At 42.3% G+C, this 20,594-nt stretch overlaps 1 long non-coding RNA gene across 1 annotated transcript in view; it reads left to right on the top strand.

The window, feature by feature from the left end:
• LOC116278319 (uncharacterized) overlaps positions 1–18,027 on the top strand; it is a 42,865-nt gene extending 24,838 nt beyond the window's left edge. The window contains exons 2-5 of the long non-coding RNA XR_012059277.1: positions 14,177–14,306; positions 15,434–15,567; positions 16,777–16,915; positions 17,951–18,027. This is a non-coding gene — a long non-coding RNA (uncharacterized lncRNA). The remainder of the gene's footprint in view (positions 1–14,176; positions 14,307–15,433; positions 15,568–16,776; positions 16,916–17,950) is intronic.
• The last annotated feature ends 2,567 nt before the right edge of the window (positions 18,028–20,594 follow it).

Genomic DNA, 20,594 nt, shown 5'->3' with positions numbered 1-20,594 from the left:
CCGTATTGTATTTTTTGGAAGCAATTTTAAAAGGCAATGTTTCTTTACTTTCTTTTCTTGTTGATTCATTGTTATTGTAAAGAAATGTAACTAATTTGTGTATGTTAATCTTGTGTGTTGCTGCCTTGCTAAATTCTTTAATATATCTAGATTTTGTGTGTGTGTGTGTGGTGGTTTCATGGTTCTGTATATACAGTATGTCATCCACATGTAATGACAGTTATACCTCATCTCTTCCAGTTTGGATCTCTTTCATTTCTTTTTCTTGCCTGATTGCTGTGGCTAGGACTTCCAGGACCATGTTGAATAGAAGTGGTTAAAGTGGGCCTCTTATCTTGTTACAGATTTTAGTGGAATAGTTTTCAGTTTTTCACTGTTGAGTATTGTGCTGACTATAGGTTTCTCATAAATAGCTTTTATTATGTTGAAATATGTTCTCTGTATGCCCACTTTGTTATGAGTTTTTATCATAAATGGCTGAATTTTGTCATGCTTTTTTGTCATAGTGTTGAGATAACTATGTGGTTTTTGTCCTTTATTTTGTGGCTGTGGTATGTCACATTGATTGATTTGTGTATTTTGAACAATCCTTGTGTCCCTGGGGATGAATGCAGCTTGATCACGGTGTATGATTTATGTGTTGTTGGATTCTGTTTGCTAATATTTTGTTGAGGATTTTTACATGTATGTTCATCAGTGATATTGGCCTGTAATTTTAGTTTTTGGTAGTGTCTCTGATTTTGGTATCAGGGTAATGGTGGCTTCATAGAATAAGTTTAGGAGTACTCATTCCTTTTCAGTCTTTTTAGAGTTAGAGAAGGATGGGTGTAAGTTCTTTGTATGTTTCATAGAATTTCTGAGTGAAGCCATCTGGTCTTGGGCTTTTGTTTGGAGGGAGGTTTTTGCTAATTGCTAATTACTGCTAATTCTCTTTCATTTCTAGTGATTGGTCTATTCAAGTGGTCTGTTTCTTCTTATTCAGTCTTGATTATGTTTTAAGAAACTTGTCCATTTCTCTTAGGTTGTCCAGTTTGTTTCCATATAGTTGTTCACAGTATTCTGTTATGATATTTTGTATTTCTGTGGTATTGGTTTTAGGAGCTTAGTTCTTTAATGTTTTTCAGATTGGCCTAGCGTAATTCACATTCAGTAAAGCAATGGTTTATAGTTATTAAACTGAGCAAGTAGATTATTTTTAGACATTACTGTCTTGAGCCTTTGCCCAAAAATGAAGTGTGAATCCTCACATCCGTTCCAAAAGGTTTTGTTTCAGTGAGGGCTTAGAAGCAAGACAGGAGCCTGGGGTTGTTCCTAGGAAAACATGGTGGGTGGGAATGCACATGCTCATTGAGGGGGATGTCCACAATTCATTCACCTAGAAACTTTAGTATGTTAATTTATTCATTGATCTATCTTGACATAGCTTATCTCTGGACATTTTTTCCTGTTACATTGATGGACATATCTTTTTTTTTTTTTACCAATACCATACTGTGTTTATTACTTTTGCTTTATAGTAAGTCTTGAAATCAAACAGTATAAGTCTTCCAACTTAGTTTTTTTTCCAAAATTGTTTGAACTATTCTAGGTCTAGTCTTCTTTAATTTCTTCCAGCATTATTTTATACGTTTCAGAGTAGAGCTCTTTCACATGTATCTGTAGAATTTATTCCTGAGTAGTTAATATTTTCATACCATTGTAAATGATATTTTCAAAATTATAGCTTCCAACTGTTCATGTCTGACACATAGGAGTATAGTTGATTTTTATACAGACCTTCTTGCAGCTTTGCTAAATTCGCATATTCATTCTAATACCATTTTTTGTAGATTTCTTAGATTTTCTATTTTAATCATATCTGTGAATGAAGAAAGTTTTATATCTTCCTTTTTTTATTCATATATATGATTATGTGTGTGTGTGTGTGTGTGTGTGTATTTATTTATTTATTTACTTATTTACTTACTTATTTTTTTGCTTTTTTTCACTGGCCAGGATCTCTAGTCCATTTTGAATAGAAGTAGTGGGAAGTCCTTGCTGTATTCTCAGTGTTAAGGGCAAACATTCACTCTTTCACTGTTAAGTATGAAGTTAGGTGTAAGTTTTTCATGTGTGCCCTTTATTACGCAGAGGAAATTCCTTTTAATCCTAGTTTGTTAAATTTTTTTTTTCTTTTTTAAAGTCATGATTAGATACTGAATTTTACCTCATGCTTTTTCCACATTTATTGGTAGGATCTTATGGTTTTTCTTTTAATATGAAATGCATTGATTGATTTTCAGTGTTAAACTTACAACCTTGCATTCTTAAGGTAAAATCTTTGTCTGATTTTGGTATTAGAAGAGTGGTTGTCTCTTAAAATGAATTGGAAAGTGTTCCCTTTTCTGCTTTTTGGTAGGATTTGTATTCTTTCTCAGAGATTTGGTGAAATTCAGCAGTGAATGCAGAGCCTGGAGTTTTCTTTGAGAAGCTTTTAACTACTTATTTAATTCATTTGATAGACAGAGTGCTGTTTGTTACTGGCTTTTTTATTTTTTCTTGAGTGAGTTTTGGTATTTTGGGTGTTTCCAGAAATTTTTCCATTTCCTCTAAGTTGTCAAAAGTTTGTGAGCATAAATGTGTTTTATTATTCTCTTTTTAATACATGTATGATCTGTAGTGTTTTTGTTTTTATTCCTAATGTTGATAATTTGTCATTTCTTTTTTTCTTTATTAGTCTGGCTAGAGACATATGATGTCATTGATTCCTTAAAAAGTTAATGTTTGGTATCACTGATTTTTTTCCCTATTGCTTTTATGTTTTTAGTTCCATAATTTCTACTCTTTATCATTTCTTTCTGATTATTGTGGGTTTAATTTGTTCCTCTCCTGGTAACTTAAGATGAAAGCTTCGGTCATTTATTTGAGACTTTTCTTCTTTCCTAATATAAACATTAAAAAAGAATAAATTTCCTGCAGACAACTGTTTTAGCTACATATAACGCTGCTTTTTTTTTAACATTCCGTTGAAAATCCCTTTTTATTTTATCTTGTGATTTCTTCTTTGACCTTCAGAGTTTATTTAGAAGTGAATTATTTAGTTCCCAAGTATTTGGAGGACTTATCAGTTATTGTCTTAACTTAATCTTTTTGTGGTCAGAGAAACGACTTGGTATGATTTCAGTTCTCTTCAAATTTATTGAGTTGTTTTATGGCCTAGAACATGATCTGTTGTGGTGAATGTTTTAAGTGTATGTGAAAAGAATGTTTATATGCTGGTTTGGGGTAGTGTATTCCGTAAATGCCCGTTAGATCAAGGTGGTCAGCTTCATTTTGTGACCTCTTGTTCTGTCAATTATTGTGAAACAAATGTTTAGCTGTCCAGCTGTAATTGTGGATGTCTCTTCTGTTCTGTTTTTGCTTCCTGTATTTTGAAGTTCACTACTAACAGACATTTAAGGTTGTCCTGTCCTCTTGGTCCCTTAAGTCCTTTGTTAGTATGGAATGTCTCTCTCCATCCTGAGTGTTTTTTGAGCTGATATTAATGTAGTTATCCCAGCTTTCTTTTGATTAGTGTTTTTGTGGGATGTCTTTTTTCCTTCCTTGTACTTTTAACCTGTCTCTGTCTCTGTGGAATCTGTGTCTGTATGTGTGTAGACAGCATGGAGTGTTCGGTCTTGTTTTTGTTGTTGTTGCTGCTGTTTGATCCAGTCTGCCCATCTCTGCCTTTTATTTGAGATTCTTTTAGAAAAGACCATTTCATATAATATAATTATGATTTGTTTGGATTTCAAGCTGCCCTTAGTGTGACTAGTTTTCTGTTTGTCCTGTGTGTTCTTTGTGTCCTTTCCCCTCTTACCTGCCCTCTTTTGAGTTAAGTTTTTATTGTTGTTTAAATGAACCCCTTTTATCTGCACTCCTGGCTTATGAGCTCTGCCTCTGTTGTTTTACAATGGTTGCTCTAGACTTTGCACATCGTTAACTGATTATAGCCGATCTTTAGATAATACACCAGTTTACATAGAGTGTATGGTCCTTGAAACAATAAACTTCCATTTCTCCCTCCATATTTAGTCCTCCTTTACTTCTTCATATGTATGTTCCCCCACAATACGTTATTGTTAGTGTGCTTTAAATCACCATTATCTTTTAAAAATACTAAAAGTGAGAAAAGATCTTTATATTTACTCCAGTATCGATAATTTCCAGCTCAGCGATTCCTTTAAATTCTCTCTAGATGGTGTCATTGTCTTTTCACTTGATGAACTTTCTTTTGACATGTCTCACAGTGCAGCCCTGCTGGCAGTGAATCCTCTAAGTTTGTGTTTGTGTGGTATTGCATCACCTTCACTTGTACTTGGAGTGGAGTTCTAGGATGCTAGCCTTCCCCTCTCGTGTTAAGGACGCCCCTCCATTGTCTCCTGTCATACATCGTTTCTGAAAAGCAGTTTGCTCTCATTCTGTCAGTGTTCTTTTTAGTGTGTTTTTTCCTCTGATTTTTAAATTCATTTCTTTATCACTAATTTTGATGTGATGTACCTTCATGTGGTTTTTCTTTATATTTATTCTGCTTAGGATTTGTTAAGTTTTCTTGAATCTGTGGGATTATGGTTTTTATCATCTTGAAAAAATTTAGTCATTACTTAAACATTATTTCTCCTGTCCTCTCCCTCTCTCCTATTTTTGACCCCAATGACATGTGTGTTATTCAACTGAATATTGTCCCACCAGTCGCTGATACTTTGTTAATTTATGTTTCAGTCTTTCTTGGTCTCTCTGTGCTTCATATTGGACAGTTTTTATTGTTGTTTCTTAAAATTTCCTGATCTTCTGCAATGTCTATTCTGCTATTAACCTGTGTATTTTTTATTTCCAAACTTGTACTTTCCTTTGCTAGAAGTGCAGCTGGATTTGTTTACTTTGTATCTACCATTTCTCTGCTTCCTTTTGCTTTACCTTCTTACTACATGAAATATATTTATAATAACTTCATAATAGCTTTGTTGAGACCTAATCATACAGGTATATAATTTACTCACTTAAAGTGTATAAGTCAATGTCTTTTAGTAACAGAGTTGTTCAGCCACACCCACAATCTAAATTTTAGATTATTTTCATCACCCCTCAGAGAAACTCTGTCCCCATTAGCAGTCACTCCCCATTCTGTCCTCCTCTCCAGCCCAGGCAACCACTAATCATCTTTCTGTCTATAGATTTGATTCCTCCGGACACCTCATGTAAATGGATCATATGTGCTCTTTTGTGACTACTTTTTTTCCCCCACTTAGCATAGTGGTTTCAAGGTTCATCCACACTGTAGCATGCTCAGTACTTCATCCCTTTTTATTGCTGAATAATACTCCACTGTATGATATACTACATTTTACTCATTTTGTCAGTTGGTGGACATTTGGATTGTTTCTCCTTTTTGGCTGTTACGAATGATGCTGCTGTGAACACTTGTGTACAGGCCTTTGTGTGGACATAACTTTTCATTTCTCTTGGGTATGTACCTAGGAGTGGAGTTGCTGGGTCGTATGATAACCCTATGTTTAACCTTTTAAGGAATCGCCAAACTTTTCCGCAAGAAGCTATACCAGTATAATATTGTTTAATGCTCTTGTCTGCTAATTCCGTTATCTCTTGTCTGAGTCTGTTTCTGTTGATTGCTTTTTCTGCTGGTTATGGGTCATAATTTCTTCTTCCTTTGCCTGCCTGATGATTTTTGCTTGGATATCAGACATACATTGTTGGGTGCCAGATTTTGTTGTACTCCTTCAAATAGTGCTGGACTTTGTTCTGGCATGCAGTTAAGTTACTGGGACTTAGTTGTATCATTTTGTAGCTAGTTTTTAGGCTTTGTTAGGGTGGGTCTAGGACAGCTGTTAGTTTAGAGATGATTTAGCTCCATTATTAAGGTGGTGATCTTCTGAGGATTGTGTCTGCTGCCGTGTGTGTTAGGAATCATTTCCACTCTTGGTGGTGGAGCCATGAACTCGTCCTGGCCCTGTGTGAGCTCTGGGCTTCTTAGACCAACTGTTCTCTGGTGCTTGTCTCCCCAGCTTTATTTTTTTAAATATATTTTTATTAAAGTATAGTCAGTTTACAGTGTTGTGCCAATTTCTGGTGTACAGCACAATGCTTCAGTCGTATAGGAACATACATGTATTTGTTTTTATATTTTTTCACCCTAAGTTACTACAAGATACTGAATAAAGTTCTCTGCTGTATAGTATAAACTTGTTGCTTTCCCAAAATTTAGATAGTCTCCTCTTAACACGGATCAGAATTCAGCCTGACTCTAGGGGACCTCTGTGCTGCCCCCTCCTCCCAGGGGTGCGGCACTGCCAAATCTAGCTGTCTTGGCCTCCGTGAATGTTGATCTCTACCCCTCAACTCTGTGACTGCTGTCCTCTGAGTTTCCCCTTCTCTGTGCTGTGGCTTGGAAACTGCCTCCTGGCACTAAGTTCAGGCTGTTATCAGGCGTGCCTCCCTAGTTTTACTGTTCTCAGAAATTCAGTTCTATGCTCAGTGGTAGAGCACATGCTTATTAGCATGCATGAGGTCCTGGGTTCAATCCCCAATACCTCCATTAAAGTAAAACAGATAAATCTAATTACCTCCCCCTCCCAAAGAAACAAACAAACAAAAAAGATCTTTTTTTCAGTTTTATTAGGTAGAATTGACAATATATTGCATGTAAATACATATATACAATATACTGCACATATTTTGTTAGTTTATGTATATGTATTGATTGTTCTAAGAACAGATTAGAGCTTTAGCTTTTTAAACTTAGTTATCAAAGGAATAAAGCCAACCAGAAAATAAGAATCAATAAAATGCAGTAATCTGATCATAAAGGACAGCCAAATATGCTTACACATATTTAAGAAGTCAGTCATTAAAGTTATAAATAATAAGTAGTTCACTTGTGTCCCCCCCTTTTTTTTTTTTAGATTTCACATATAAGTGATATATGGCATTTTTCTTTCTCTTTCTGGCCTACCTCAGTTAGAATGATGATCTCCAGGTCCATCCATGTTGCTTCAAATGGCATTACTTTATTCTTTTTTATGGCTGAGTAGTATTCCATTCTGTGTGTGTATGTATGTATTTATATGTATATGTGTGTGTATGTGTGTGTATATATATATATATGTATGTATATAGTCTCACAACTTCTTTATCCAGTCATCTGTTGATGGACATTTGGGTTGTTTCCACATCTTGGCTATTGTAAGTAGTGCTGCTGTGAACATTGGGGTGCATATGTTTTTGAATTTTATTTTCTCTGGGTATATGCACATGAGTGGAATTGCTGGATCACATGGAACCTCCATATTGTCCTCCATAGTGGCTGCACCAGTCTACAAACCAACCAACAGTGTAGAGGTTTTCCTTTTTTCTGCACCCTCTCCAGCATCTATCATTTGTAGACATTATAAAGATGGCCATTCTGGCTGGTGTGAGGTGATATCTCGTTGTAGTTTTGATCTACATTTCTCTGACCATTAGTGATGTTGAGCCAATTCATGTACCTATTGGTCATTTGTATGTGTTCATTGGTGAATTGCTTGTTTAGGTCTTGTCCCCGTTTTTAGATTGAGTTGCTTTTTTTTGATATTAAGAGGTGTGAGCTGTTTCTATATTTTGGAAATTAGTCCCTTTTTGGTCGCATCATTTGCAAGTATTTTCTCCCATTCTGTAGGTGGTTTTTTCATTTTGTTGGTGGTATCCTTATCTGTGCAAAAAAGTTTTTTAAGTTTAATTAGATCCCATTTATTTATTTTTGCTTTTATTTCAATTACTCCAGGAGCTGGTTCAAAAATATATTGCCAGGACTTACGTGTGGGAGTATACTGCCTATGCCCGTGAATGCGCGTGCAAGAGTAAAGGATCTGAAGCCTGGTGCTCCCCCAGGTGCGAGCCCCGCCCCTCTGCAGATGTCTCCTGCTGGCCTTCCCATCTGTGTGCCATGCGTGGCGCCTCCTGGGCGCCCAGTGCGCAGGCGCCATCCATAAAGCTCGATCATGCAAGGAGCTCCAGCGGGTCAGAGCGGCGGCAGCGGCGAGGATCCCTGGGCGGGCTGGCTGACGTGCGGTCAGGCCATGTCCACGGGCACCTGCTGAACTGGAGAGCCCAAGAATGTCTACACTGAGGAAGGTGCCAGCTGCCGGCCCAAAGCCGCGCTAGGACCCGGTGGGGGACGCGGGAGCCATTGGGGTTTTGGAGGCGGGGCGAGGGCTGTGCGGAGAAAAGGACAGCTGGGGCACCGCAGGGCTGCTGGTGGCGGGGGCACCCGTGGCAGCCTTGCGCGGGGCCCTGGCTCACGAGGCTCCCAGGGGTGCGGGAGCGAGCACCAAGCAGGGCTTCACGGAGAGGTGACTTTCTCCGCTCGGCCCCACGAGCTGGGGGACCCGAGGAAACCCGGGATGGGGCGCCGGCTGCCGAGGGGCTGTGCGCCCTGCTCAGGCTAGGTACCGCGAGGGGGTGGGGGCTGCAGCAAACTGCATCCTCTCTCCCCGCCCAGCGGGGACCGGTAGACAACCACTCTTGGGAATGGATGGAAGGCGCCGGGAGCCTGGGCTGCGCGAAAGGGGCGCGGGGCGCAGCGGGGAGGCTGGAGGAGCCACTCACGCCTTGTGTGACGTCCGCGGCGACCAGGGGGCTGACAGACTGCCCCGGGAGTGTGGCCTTGGGCTCTCCAAGTGGAAGGGGAGCACGGAGGCTTTTTGTGGGCAGTTCCTGAGCGAGGCTTAGAATTCTGTAAGGAGTCTCCCCTGGCAGCGGCGGTTGTTCTGGGCTGGTTGGCTAAAGGTAGCCGAAAGTTGTAATTATTACAGTCTTCCCAGCGAGGGGTGGGGGCGGCATGCATGGTGGCCCCCTGCTGGGTCAGGTGGGTGCCCGGTTCCTGGCACCCCCACCCTGTAGAACGTGCTGCATGGAGAGACGTGGAGTGGGGTGCACGTGATTCGGTGGGGGCCAGGGAAAGAGTCGGGGGTGGAGAGGGGCGGCAGGGCACAGATCCCAGGGGCGGTGGGTTTGCAGAGGGAGAGGGGCTAGAAAAAGCCCCAGGGGGCGACCTGTGTTGGAAACTAAAGAGCGGCTCCCTAGGTGCTCGCTCTCCTTTAGAAAGTGTTCTGGCCACCAGTGTGTTGCTTCCCCCATGAATGGCTACTTGGCAGGTCTCCGGATTCAGGACTTACCTGGCTCCTATGGAGTAAAAATAAAGTGACCATCAGGGATTCTTTGCTGTGATTAATGCTGCCAGTGCAGGCTGTGGGTGGTTTCGGAGCCGGAAATGTAACGGGCACCTGCTTTTTCTGTCATCAGAGGAGAACTTCAGACAAGGCTTTACCGAGGGGCCTCAGCTGGGGGGATCTTTGGGCTTTCCTCACAGTAACTGTGCCTCCTGGTGGACAGTGTATCTGATTGGAACTCGCAGTCCTGGTAATCTGTGACTTCAAGAAGACTCTTAGTTGCAGATGTGAAGTAATTGTATTAGTTATTAAAAAAACCCCTGGTGTCTCAGCATGGCCTGAAGGAGCCCAAGAGTCCCGTCGAAAAAGGAGTCTTTCACTCCCTCAAAGCTACCACCACAGAATCCTTTCCCCTTTCCCACACCTTGGAAGGAACAGCATTCAGGTTTGAGGTTAATGTACATTAAATCACTATTTTTATTTTACTTCCTGTGTGTTCTTTGCAGAAAATAATAGGTAACCAAAGCAAAAAAAATGGTGAAATAAGAAAAAATGGTCATTTGGGGCAGGTCAAGTTTTTGCTCTGGTGTTTAAAAAAATGTCATTAATCAGGAATTTCCAGTAGTCAAATTGGTGCAGGCAGCTGGGTGACTCACAGATGTGACTCTGATAGTAATTCTAGACTGTGTGACTTTCTCATGGCTTGGAAGGGAACGACTTAGAATATTTTTCACCCCACATCTGGCAACATGACCAGCAGGCTGTGGGGAGTATTCTGCCCAGGCACATCTGGGCTGGGAGGTCTGTGGACCCACTGAACAGGAACAGCATGAAGCACTCCCATCCTGGAGCACACTGCCCCTTTCCCCCACCACCTCGGTCCGCCCCAGGTCAGGAGTTCCACAAGTGGGAGCCTGCCTTTATTCTCCCTGAGCTCCTGTCAAGGGAGGCTACTTTGTGTCTATGAGCCCCTCCTGCCCCCTTGTGGCCTCCCCTCACTAATTTTCTCTGCTCTTGGTTAAGAAGTCCATAAGTGTTGAATAAATTATCCCAGTGATCAGGGTTAGCTTTAAGAGCACAGTGAATTCTTTATCAGATCATACAAAGTGATGACGTAATTGGAGGTTTCTCACCACAAAGATACTTTCTGAAATATGACGTCTAAGTTAACTTTCAATGCTGTTAATCATTTTCTCCCTTTCCTTCCAAAGAGCTTTGCACTTACAGTATAGCTGTCCTAAGTGGTGCTGCTGGAGACAGAAATAAACATGGGTTTATTTAGCAATGTTTTTGTGAGCTTTGGGTTTCCTGAGTTGTAAATGAATTAATAACAAAGTGTTTATTTTTATGTAGTTCAGATTACTTTGCATGATTTCTTCTCAGCGATGTAAATGTCTTCCTACGGCAATCTGTTGCTTCTCTTATTTTTGTCTACTTCATTTTTGAAGTTGGTGGAAATTTCACATTAAATATTAAAAGGAAAAAAGAACTTTGCCAAATTTGAGTCACATAGGATTCTGAACACCCAGAATCCAACCAGTTCTGAAACTAAATTCTCGTATTTTAAATTTGTTATAGGATTTGTTTTCTGTGGTTTTGACAGAGTGTCTCTCATCCTGTGCCTGCACGATGAAATTGAATAAATGCTGTAATCCTTTTCTATTTGAGGTAAACTTCATGGTTTCTTGGTTACTCAAGGAGTTGAATGATATACATGTTGATCATAGATTTTTAAAGGGAAATTAATCAAATGTGTTATTTATTGACCCTTGGAATGGATATGCTATAGTCATTCACTGGACACAATAAAAGTAACTGATTCATCATTTGGCCAGATGGAAGTCATATTTCAAGCATTGCCACATGTCAGTTATAAAAGAATTACGGGGCCACCAAATACGAAGTTAGCAGGCAAAGTATTCTCTGGTTAATCATTCTGATCAACCACAGGTTTACATATAAGTCATTTTTACTCAATAACCATCTTCCCATCTGATCGCCAAGTTTTCAAGTAGGTGTTGTTGTCTTTGGTCACAAAGCCTGTTCTGGGTGATTTCATGTTTATTCACGACAAACGCTCTGGTTTCTGGGAGCTAAGCTGTGGGCCTCGGGGTGGATGGTGGGGGTGCAGGGCTGCAGACTCCTCTTTATCTCCTGCGCCTGCTGTTAGAAGGGCTGTTGCGTTTACTGCATGTGCCCCTTCCAGGGCTTAACACCAGCTGCAAACAACAGGTCTGAGTCGATGTTGCTCTCCTGGGAAAGGCAGTGGGAGTCCACGTGCAAAGCCAGCTCTTTTTACTGTGTGGTCTGTGCGCTGGCCTCACCTGTGATAAGAGAGTCGGTCAGGCAGTCCCTCGAGGGGTCCCTCACTCTCAGCCTATTTCTGGCTGTTCCCACACTTCCCACGAGGGGCTTCAGTTAGGTGACTCTCAGGGAACACGTCTCCAGACTCGGTGCTGATGGTTTCTCCTGCTTGGGTGGACTGTGTGTGTTCTTGAAGGCTCTTTCTTGGAGGGTCTCCAAGGAGTTGAGCTCACTAGTCTGATTAGGACAACTTCTGTGGCCTGTGCCATCTGGCCTCCCAGGACAGCTGCACAGTGATTTCTCTGGAGAGCCAGCCTGGCCCACTTTTAGGATCTGGCTGTGGTGGGCCCACTCTCTGCTTGGAGGTGGGCTCTTAGTGGGCTCAGGAAGTCAGGACCCCACCCCTCTCTCAGGAGTAAGTTTCCCGGTGAGGAACATGGCATTTCTTTGGAGCCAAGAATGGTACTCGCCTTTGAGGGAAGTTTAGGAAGTAAATCTGAAGGATGTGGGGCCATCACTGCACAGCCTCTGAGAGTGAGGCATGGTGGCCAGCCTGGAAAGGAAACCGGTACCCAGGGCAGCAGGGGTTCTGTGGGCTCTTAAAAGCAACCAGACAGCACCTGTGAGTCTTCAGTTCATCCACTTGCTTGTTTCTCTAGTGATACTTTATTAAGAGTCATGGCAGGCACTTAGTGTAAAAAAAAACACCAAAAACAGGGATATGCTTTCTGATCTACTCCAAATACCTCTTTTGATGAGGGCTAGCATTTTGTTGATGTTTTGGGGGCTGCCGTATTTCCTCGATTAGCCTGAGAGAGAGGTGAGTTTTCCCCTTTTACTCATCTGACTTGCTGAGCTCCAGCAAGTAGGTCATACCTGTTACCATGTTCGAGGTGTTAGCAGAGGTGGATGTTGGCAGTGGTTACAGGTCTCTGTACTGCACAGTAAGTGGGTTTAGCTGAATCAGAGACTCTCCTGTCCCCAGTGTGACTTGTGAGTTGCCCTGTTGCAGTTTCCAAAGAACTAAACTTAGTATGAGACACTTGGGTTGAGAATCTGTCCTATAGCTTATCAATAATAAACTAAATAACCAGTGGCCATCAACTGTCTTATGTGTAAAAGACACATTTGATGGATTAGTATTTCAATGGCAGAAACAGAACTTTTGTCTTTGTCAGGCCAGATTTAGGCAAAGCTTAGCATTTTTGTTGTTGGTGATACTGACTCTCCAACTGCTGCTCTGAGTCTCTCTTACTGTCTCTCAGCTGTTTCTCATAATTAGAAGACAGCTCATAAACTTATCCCGTGTAGCATGTTAGCTGATAATCCCTTAAGATTTGTTATTCTTTGGCATATTTGCATTTTAATGCTAGTCCAAGAAATAATCAAATTGATGACTCCCTGGTGCTGGAATGATTTTGGAGAGTTGGATGGGAGAAGTGGGCACACACCCTCCTGCTTCCTTATGAGGCTGGTTCTACTAAGTGGATGCTTTCAGATCGTCAAGTAACAAAAATGTCATGTTGATGCTTTGCTCTTACAACCTCACATACTGATTTTTTCTATTTTTTTATTAAAGTATGGTCAGTTACAATGTGTCAATTTCTGGTGTACAGCATAATGTCCCAGTCATGCTTATATATACATATATTCATTTTCATAGTCTTTTCCATTAAAGGTTACTACAAGATTATTGAATATAGTTTCCTGTGCTATACAGAAAAATTTCTTTTTTATTCTGTTTTTAACATTTGCAAATCTCAAACTCCCAAATTTACTAAAGTTGTCCAAATTCGCTGCTGTAGCTCATTTTGCTCATCATGAGGATGAGTCCAGTGATCCACTGAGGTTTTCTCTGAAACTGACTCTTTGAGTGGATGGTACTCAGTGGGAAACACCTGGACTGTGCTAGTGCATCCAACCCTCCGCATGTGCACCCACTGCGGGCAGCCTGCCATTTTCATGCGATTTTAATTGGTATGGCATAAACCTCTGAATTCAGTAGACTGTTAACAAGACAGCTGAATATTCATTCAACAGGGTAGCTAGATGGCCCTAAACAGTGAATTAAAAAAAAAAAAACCCTTCAAACTCCATAATTGGAGGATATTGAAAACTCTTCATACCAGCAGGCTGGAGTCAGGGAGAGGACTGGGAAGCCCTGCCTGACTGTGGCCTGGCAGGGGGTCCTGTCATGTAGTCTGCATGGGTAACACTGGCCATGGAGAAGTTTTGGAGGGGGAAACCAAAAAGCTTTAGATCTTTTGCTGAATTTTTTTAATGTGCTTCTAAATCAAGTAAAAACCATCTGTAAAAAGGTGAGAATAATACTGAATGGCCTCTACTATTATGCAGACCTTTGCTGTCTTTTCAAGGTCCTTTGCAGCTCACTTAGGACTAATGCCTTTTTGGAGAAGAGATCTGTGAGACATGTTTTGGATGGAACTTTGCAGTGCTGGCCGCTTGATAGTTGAAATATCTTTTTAAGATCACTAGTTTAAGGCTTAAAATCCTTTTTATGATTTAAGGGGCCTAGTTTACATTTAAAATGTTACCCTAGGATATATTTTAAACTTTCACGGTGGAGTATGTTTCCAGATCTTGACAAAGGTCTCAAACAGAGAAAGAGCTTTTCCTAGCAGATGAGTGAGCTGGAGGGAGCGAAGCTGGCAATCCCTGTTTTACTCCAGACCAGGATAGGCGGACAGCAGAACAGTGTGGTCCTGCAGAAGCTGAAGCCTGACACTCCTTACACCATCACCCTGTCCTCCCTGTATCCTGATACGGAAGGAGGTTGCATGACGGGAAGAGGCGAGACCAGTAAGTGAATCTGGACTCCTGTGGCTTTTTTAGTAAACCATCATGGGGATGAAATCACATCTTCCACTGGAAACACTGGGGTGACACAGAGTTTTGCTAAACTTTTAAGATTGCATGTTAATCTTTGTTTTTTTTTTTTTTTTTTTTGGTCTCTGTTGGGAATGGAGAGTAATTAGGTTTTATTTATTTTTTAATGGACGTACTGGGGATTGAACCCAGGACCTTGTGCACACTAAGCATACACTCTACCCATGAGCTATACCCTCCCCCAAAGATCTAAATTGTTTTTAATATCCTTACTGGAGTTATCTGTCTCTGGTCTTGGAGAAAGGTGTTTATTACCTTCTAGGATAACACAAACAAACTATGCTCTGAGGCCACAGTACCTTGTGGAGGGATGAGACATGTACCCGATAATCACAGACCTTTTTTCCTTTATTCACTACTTCAACAGGTATTTGCGGGGTGCCTACTAAAGGGATCCTGTGTTCTAGGGTTCCCAGGACTCATCAGTAAACCTGGGCTTCGTGTGTGCTGGGTTGTTAGAGTCACAGTGATGTGCTTTCTGTGCATTTCAGAACCTTTGAATACCGCGAGGAACCTCAGTGTATGACCCTTCCACCAGCACTTTGCACGTTCGCTGGGAGCACACAGAGTGAAATCCTCACCAGTAGAAGCTCTTTTATGCACCCACAGCAGGTGGTCTGTAGGAACTGGTCACTATTTCCTGTAGGGAAAAGTGTGTTAGTTTCAGCTGTAGACTGCAAAGTGGAGATCAAGAGTTATCTAGTGTACCGTAGCACTGAAGGAGTTCATGTTTCTTCTGTAGAACTTGCTGGAGGGTAGTTGGTTGGGGCCTCAGTGCCTGGGTGATGGGAACATTTGGGGGACTGGGGCTGGGGGATCAAATCATTCTAGGGGCTTTTCAAGAAGGAGCTGGCTGTGTGCAGAGAGGCCTTCATCAACTCTTAACAACAGTTCATATGGGGGCATATCCTTAGGTCCCAATACTACGGAACCTGCTTCTTGACTTGGTCTTCAGTTAATATTTTGAGTGATTGTTCAAAGTATTATTTCTTGTACAAGGTTTTCAAATCAAGTACTTAACATTTTATTAAAATCTTCAGGTGCCAATCCCTGTGAATACCAATGATGCCGTTCATAGGAATCTGCAGCCAGATGCCCCAGACACCGTTACAATGGTTCCCCTTTATCCTGAGGGCGATGGAGGGTGTACACCAGACACTGGAAGGATGTGGAAGTAAGAAGGCAGACAAATTTAGCGTTTTCATGATGCATTTTGCTTTTTAGTGTGGCGTAAAGTTTAACATATAAAGAAAATTTGGGAAATTCATAATGATGGAATAAAAATGTAACAGTTACACATAGTTTACCTCCCAACCCCCACCAATTGTTAATATTTTAGTGTATGAAATAAAAATGACATTCCTCTGAAATGAGAACTTTAGGATATATAAATGTGTATACAGTTACCAGTATTCTCTGTCACTGACAAAAGTTCATGAGCTTTGCTTTGTGCTCGATAAATTTGTATGAAGCAGCGTTTTGTCACTGGCTTTGAGTGGCAGTTGTTGAAATCTGTTGGTCACGTTACTTGATAGCACATTTCTCTGCTGATGAAGTGCTTTTTGGCATTGAAAATCTCTGCTTTCATTTGCTATTAACATCTTGGGAAACCAGTTTATAGTGGTTTTACAATTCTTTGTAGTATTGTTTTAAGTCTATGGTGCATACCTCTAAATATTTTATTTGGCTTAAAAATATATGTGTTGATGGCTAAAAGAAAGCAAATGTGGATGACTTCTTTTGGCAAAAGATTAGTGACCTAGAAAAATGATGTTATTGGTAAAGTGGAGTTTGGGGATAATATATGGATTTAATTTGCATGTTTTTCTAAGTCCCTGTAGGGGCAGTTAATTGAGAACTGAGTTATCTTTGATTTCTCCCTATATTTGCCTTTCCTTTGACTCACAGAAGACATTCAGTGTCTGTTGAATGATAAGAAATGAATGATTGAAACCAGCTAACCTAGCTGCCACAGTTAGATGGGTGTCCTCGGTGTTATCAGTTCTCATTTAGAGGCGGAGATGGTAGAATCCTCTTGTCTCTCTCTCCATGACCTGTGCTGGAAAACTGAAGCTTCTTTTCCAATTTCTCGCTCTTGCTCCTTGTCCCTTGTCCTTTTATGGCCAGCCCAGTACTACTACTTGTACTCCCTTGTTTTTATTGGCAACAACTTAGCTTCCATAGAGACCAAGGCCCTAGTTGGCTAAGTTTGGCTAAATGTGGATTTGGAGAGTTTTCATCTGCTTTTGAATGCAGATAATTCAAAGTCTAAAGAGGTCAGTATTTTATCCTGCTACAAAGTGGAAGTTTGGGGGAAGTGATAACAAAAGCTTGACATGTATAAATAGATGTAAGAAATACATGTTGGCTTTTCTTTCCTCAGTGGTGAGAAGACTGGCCAGAGATGTCCAAGTGTACAGTCCGACCCCAAACAGCTGGGACGATCTCGACCCCGCCCCTGGCCAGTGCCGCAGTACCGCGTTGTGTGCGCTCCCCTGGCTAGCACGAGGCCCCCGGAACTTGTAAGTACTGTTGTAACCTTAGAGCTGGCAGAAGAATTTTGTAGATTTTACGGTGCCTCCTGCTGTAGTTGCTGGTGCAGGACAGTAGGTCAGTTGGTGTGGCCCTGGGTCACAGGCACACTCATTTCCTGATGAACTTAGTCTCATATTTGTGTCATGCTTGGCAGCCTGTGAGAACACAGGTCACAAACATGCCCATGTACAATGCTTATTAAGTGATTGCTTTTGATGAATTAAATTGTAACGGTATGAACTGTAGGGTTAGTAAGCAAAAGCAAATTTGGGGAAAAAGCAAATTAGCTATATGAGTTAAAAACCCCAGTAGTAAATGCAAGTCGTTGATACACCTTGTCAATATGGACTTTCATTGTAACACACACTTCTTTGTTAGGACCCTACCTAAAAGTTTGCCTTCATTGGCTCTTAATAGACTGCCCAATCTGGCTTAGTACTATTCCATTCTCTAAGTAGATTAATAACAGAGAGAGCAGAAATGACTAATTTGAGTAGGGAGAGTGTCAGAACACCTGAGGGAAAGTAAATTTATGAGACTTTACAAAAAGAAGCAGGGACCATGGACAAAGATAAACACAAGTTGAGCCTGTCCAAGTGTTGATTTGCACCCTTGTGTGTGGCAGGACATGTTCAGACAGCACTGCCCTTGTCCATCACATGGAGTAGCTCCATTTTAATAGAAAAACCTTTCCCTGAGAAGTGTCTCTAACATTCGGGGTGCTTTGGGGTCACTATCGTAAGCCCTGGATGTTGTATTTGAGAACCTTCCCCAGGAACCTAAATGGGAGGTTGTCGAGGTTGCTAAGGGTCAAGTGTGTACTCAGATTTAATGGAGAGGGAATTTCTGAGGGAAAAGTGCATGTAATGCTGTGGCCCGGGGAGATGTCACGAAGTAGCACAGAGGTTGGCTTCTGCTGAGTCTGGGCTCAGTCCTTCACTATAAACATTATTATGCTAACAAAAGAGTAAATAAGCATTTGGGTTGTTACCAGACAGAATTTGGCATGTCCTCCCCTCCAGGTTGTGGTGCCAGGGAACACCCCCACGGCGCACTTGGAGCAGCTGGTTCCAGACACACCCTATTCCATGAACATCACTGCACTCCACTCGGATGGAGGCAGAATCCCAGCCCCACGCGGGGCCAAACACATGAGGCTGAAATCCTTCCCACCCAGTTCCCTTGTGACTCAGTGAGGAAGGCTGGGCAGGTGGGTGCTGAGGTGGGTGCTGAGAGCCGCTGCCACCTTGCGCAGGTGAGGGGACGCCTGGAGCCCACTTCTGCCCGGGTTCCCACGTGCACATTCAGTCTGAGGGCCCTCTGGGCTGAGTGAGTGTCACTGGGCCGAGTGTCACTGGGCTGTTTCCTCATCTGGGACCTGGGTTAAGGAGAAGTTTCTTCCCTTCTCCTCCCTGCAGTGGGTCTTCTCACCAACTGGGCACTTTTGAAATGTGAGGGCTCAGCCTGTGTTTCATTCAGCAGGAAATGGTCGGAGTAGTTAAAATCCTGTTCTCTCCCAGTCTGTACATTTAGGCTCCAACCCAGTCCCTGTCCCGAAAAGCTCAGCACGTAACCATAGCTCTGAATGGAGCACTTCCTACTGTTGAGGGGTCCACATGAGAAAAGTAGGAGATGCGGATTATATCACAGGGGAGGAAACACCCCAGAGAGTGGTGAAACCTCTGGATGCAGTGACACTGACCTGCTTACAGGTCTGTTATACCCCTCCCTCCACCCCATGTCCACCTGCTCACAGACAGGCCACTGACTCTATTGCGTTGATTTATTTACGACCACGCAGTAGACCGAGGAATCTGAGTCTTTGGAGAGACAACCATCAGCCTGTCCGTGCCCTGGGATCACGCTGATGGGCCAGCTCAGCAGCACAGGATCATTTTTTCTCCCAGCGTTGGTGACCGGTCGATGAATATGTGAGTCTGATACTTGTTCGTTTGAGCATTTTGCAACCTCTTGCCTGGTTAGAGGGCGAAATTAAGCTTTCTTCTTTAGAAGTGCTTTGATGACAGTTGAGTCCTGTCTCTTGTGTGACAGTCTGACAGTGCCCTGTTTGAATTCTGTGTGACAACCACATTTTATATGACTTTCTCTGACCTGGCCAATCAGAATCCCCCCCAGCTTGGGGGTGGTGACGTGAGGCTGTGCTTGGCGATGCAGTGGAGGCCAAGACTGAGGCAGAAGACCTGGAGTCCCCACTGGAAGTCCTGGACCCGGACCCTCCCACAGCAGGGGGCACTGTCACCTCCCTGGTGGTCCTGCCTCCTGGCCTCCTGGCCTGGGTCCTGCTGGGATCCTCTCACCTGGACCTGCATCAGGGGAGTTACCTTTTAGAAGGTCTGTCAACCTCCTCGGCTTACTTTTCTTCATATTTCCTGCTCACTTTCCTGTTGGATTTTTGTGTTTTTCTTACATTGATTGTTTTTAAAATTTCTATCACCCAGAGCCCCTGGGCTCAGAGGCACTGGACATCTGACCAGGGCCAGCGTGGTGAGAGCACCAGCTGCACAGGGAGGCCAATGTTGGGCCCCTGCCAGCCTGTGCACAGCACCCCGCAGCCCGGGCTGGACCCAGCCTGGCTGGGGAGACCTCACAGCCCCTGCGGGGTGGGCTGAAGCATTTTTTTTTTCATGTTGTGTAAGTTTATCTTGTATAGGTTCTTTTTCCTGTGGATACTTGTTTGCTGGTCTGGTGTTTGCAGGTTAATTTTGTTTCTTTCTTACTCATGCAGAATAATCCAGTTGATTTTATACACTGATCCTCACTCCAGTAACCATGCCCTAATTCACTTCCTAATCATGAATGTCTTTGTATTATGGTGGGTTTTCCATGCATGTAATAATGCCGTGCACACACAATGACAGTTTTCTCACTTAAAATGTGATCTTTATGCCTCCTGTTTTGTTGTTGTTGTTACTACATTATTATTCTGACAGTGTCTTCAGTACAGTATTGACTAGAAGAGGTGAAAGCTGGCATCTGGTTCATTTCAAAGAAAACTTTCAGTATTTGCTCATTAATTATATTGTTGGTTATTGTTACTGAATCCAAACTCATTCTACTCACCACGTGACAGGCCAGTAAATCAGGAGATGAGGTGTTAGGGCAAAGAACAATGACTTTATTCAGAAAGCTGGCTGACCCAGAAGGTGGCAGACTGATGTCCTAGAGCACCATCTTCTCCAAGTTAGAATTCAGGCTCCTTTTATACTAAAAAGAGGAGGGGGAATGCTTGGTTGTTGGAAACTTCTTAATGTAGGAATTCTTTGTTCTTGGAATCCTGTGTTCTTGGCAGCTGTCCACGTGGGTGAGATCATGGTGTCCCTGTAAACCTCCAACAAAACAAATGTTTTCTATATTGCAACTTGTTACCTTTATATGAATGGAAAAGTGTAAATATCCTTAAAGGTCAGAGCCTTGGGAACAGGCTCTGCTGTCTATTTCAGGCTGTTGGCAACATTGTTTTACAAAAGGTGCAGAACCGGCAAGTCTGAGCCTAGGAAGCAGGGCACAGAGTTGAAGTCAAAGGAACAGGTCTAGTATGGAGTCAGGTTTGTTCTTTTCTATTCCATTGTCAGTTCACTTAGATAATCAGATTCAGGAAGCTGCCTTCTTTCCTTTTGTTTTCTTTCTGGTTCCTGTTGCTCTGAA

Source organism: Vicugna pacos, chromosome 15, assembly GCF_048564905.1.
Source record: "Vicugna pacos chromosome 15, VicPac4, whole genome shotgun sequence".
Classification (NCBI taxonomy): domain Eukaryota; kingdom Metazoa; phylum Chordata; class Mammalia; order Artiodactyla; family Camelidae; genus Vicugna; species Vicugna pacos.
Note: the sequence above shows the minus strand (reverse complement) of the source record. Positions and strands in the feature narration are given on the sequence as shown.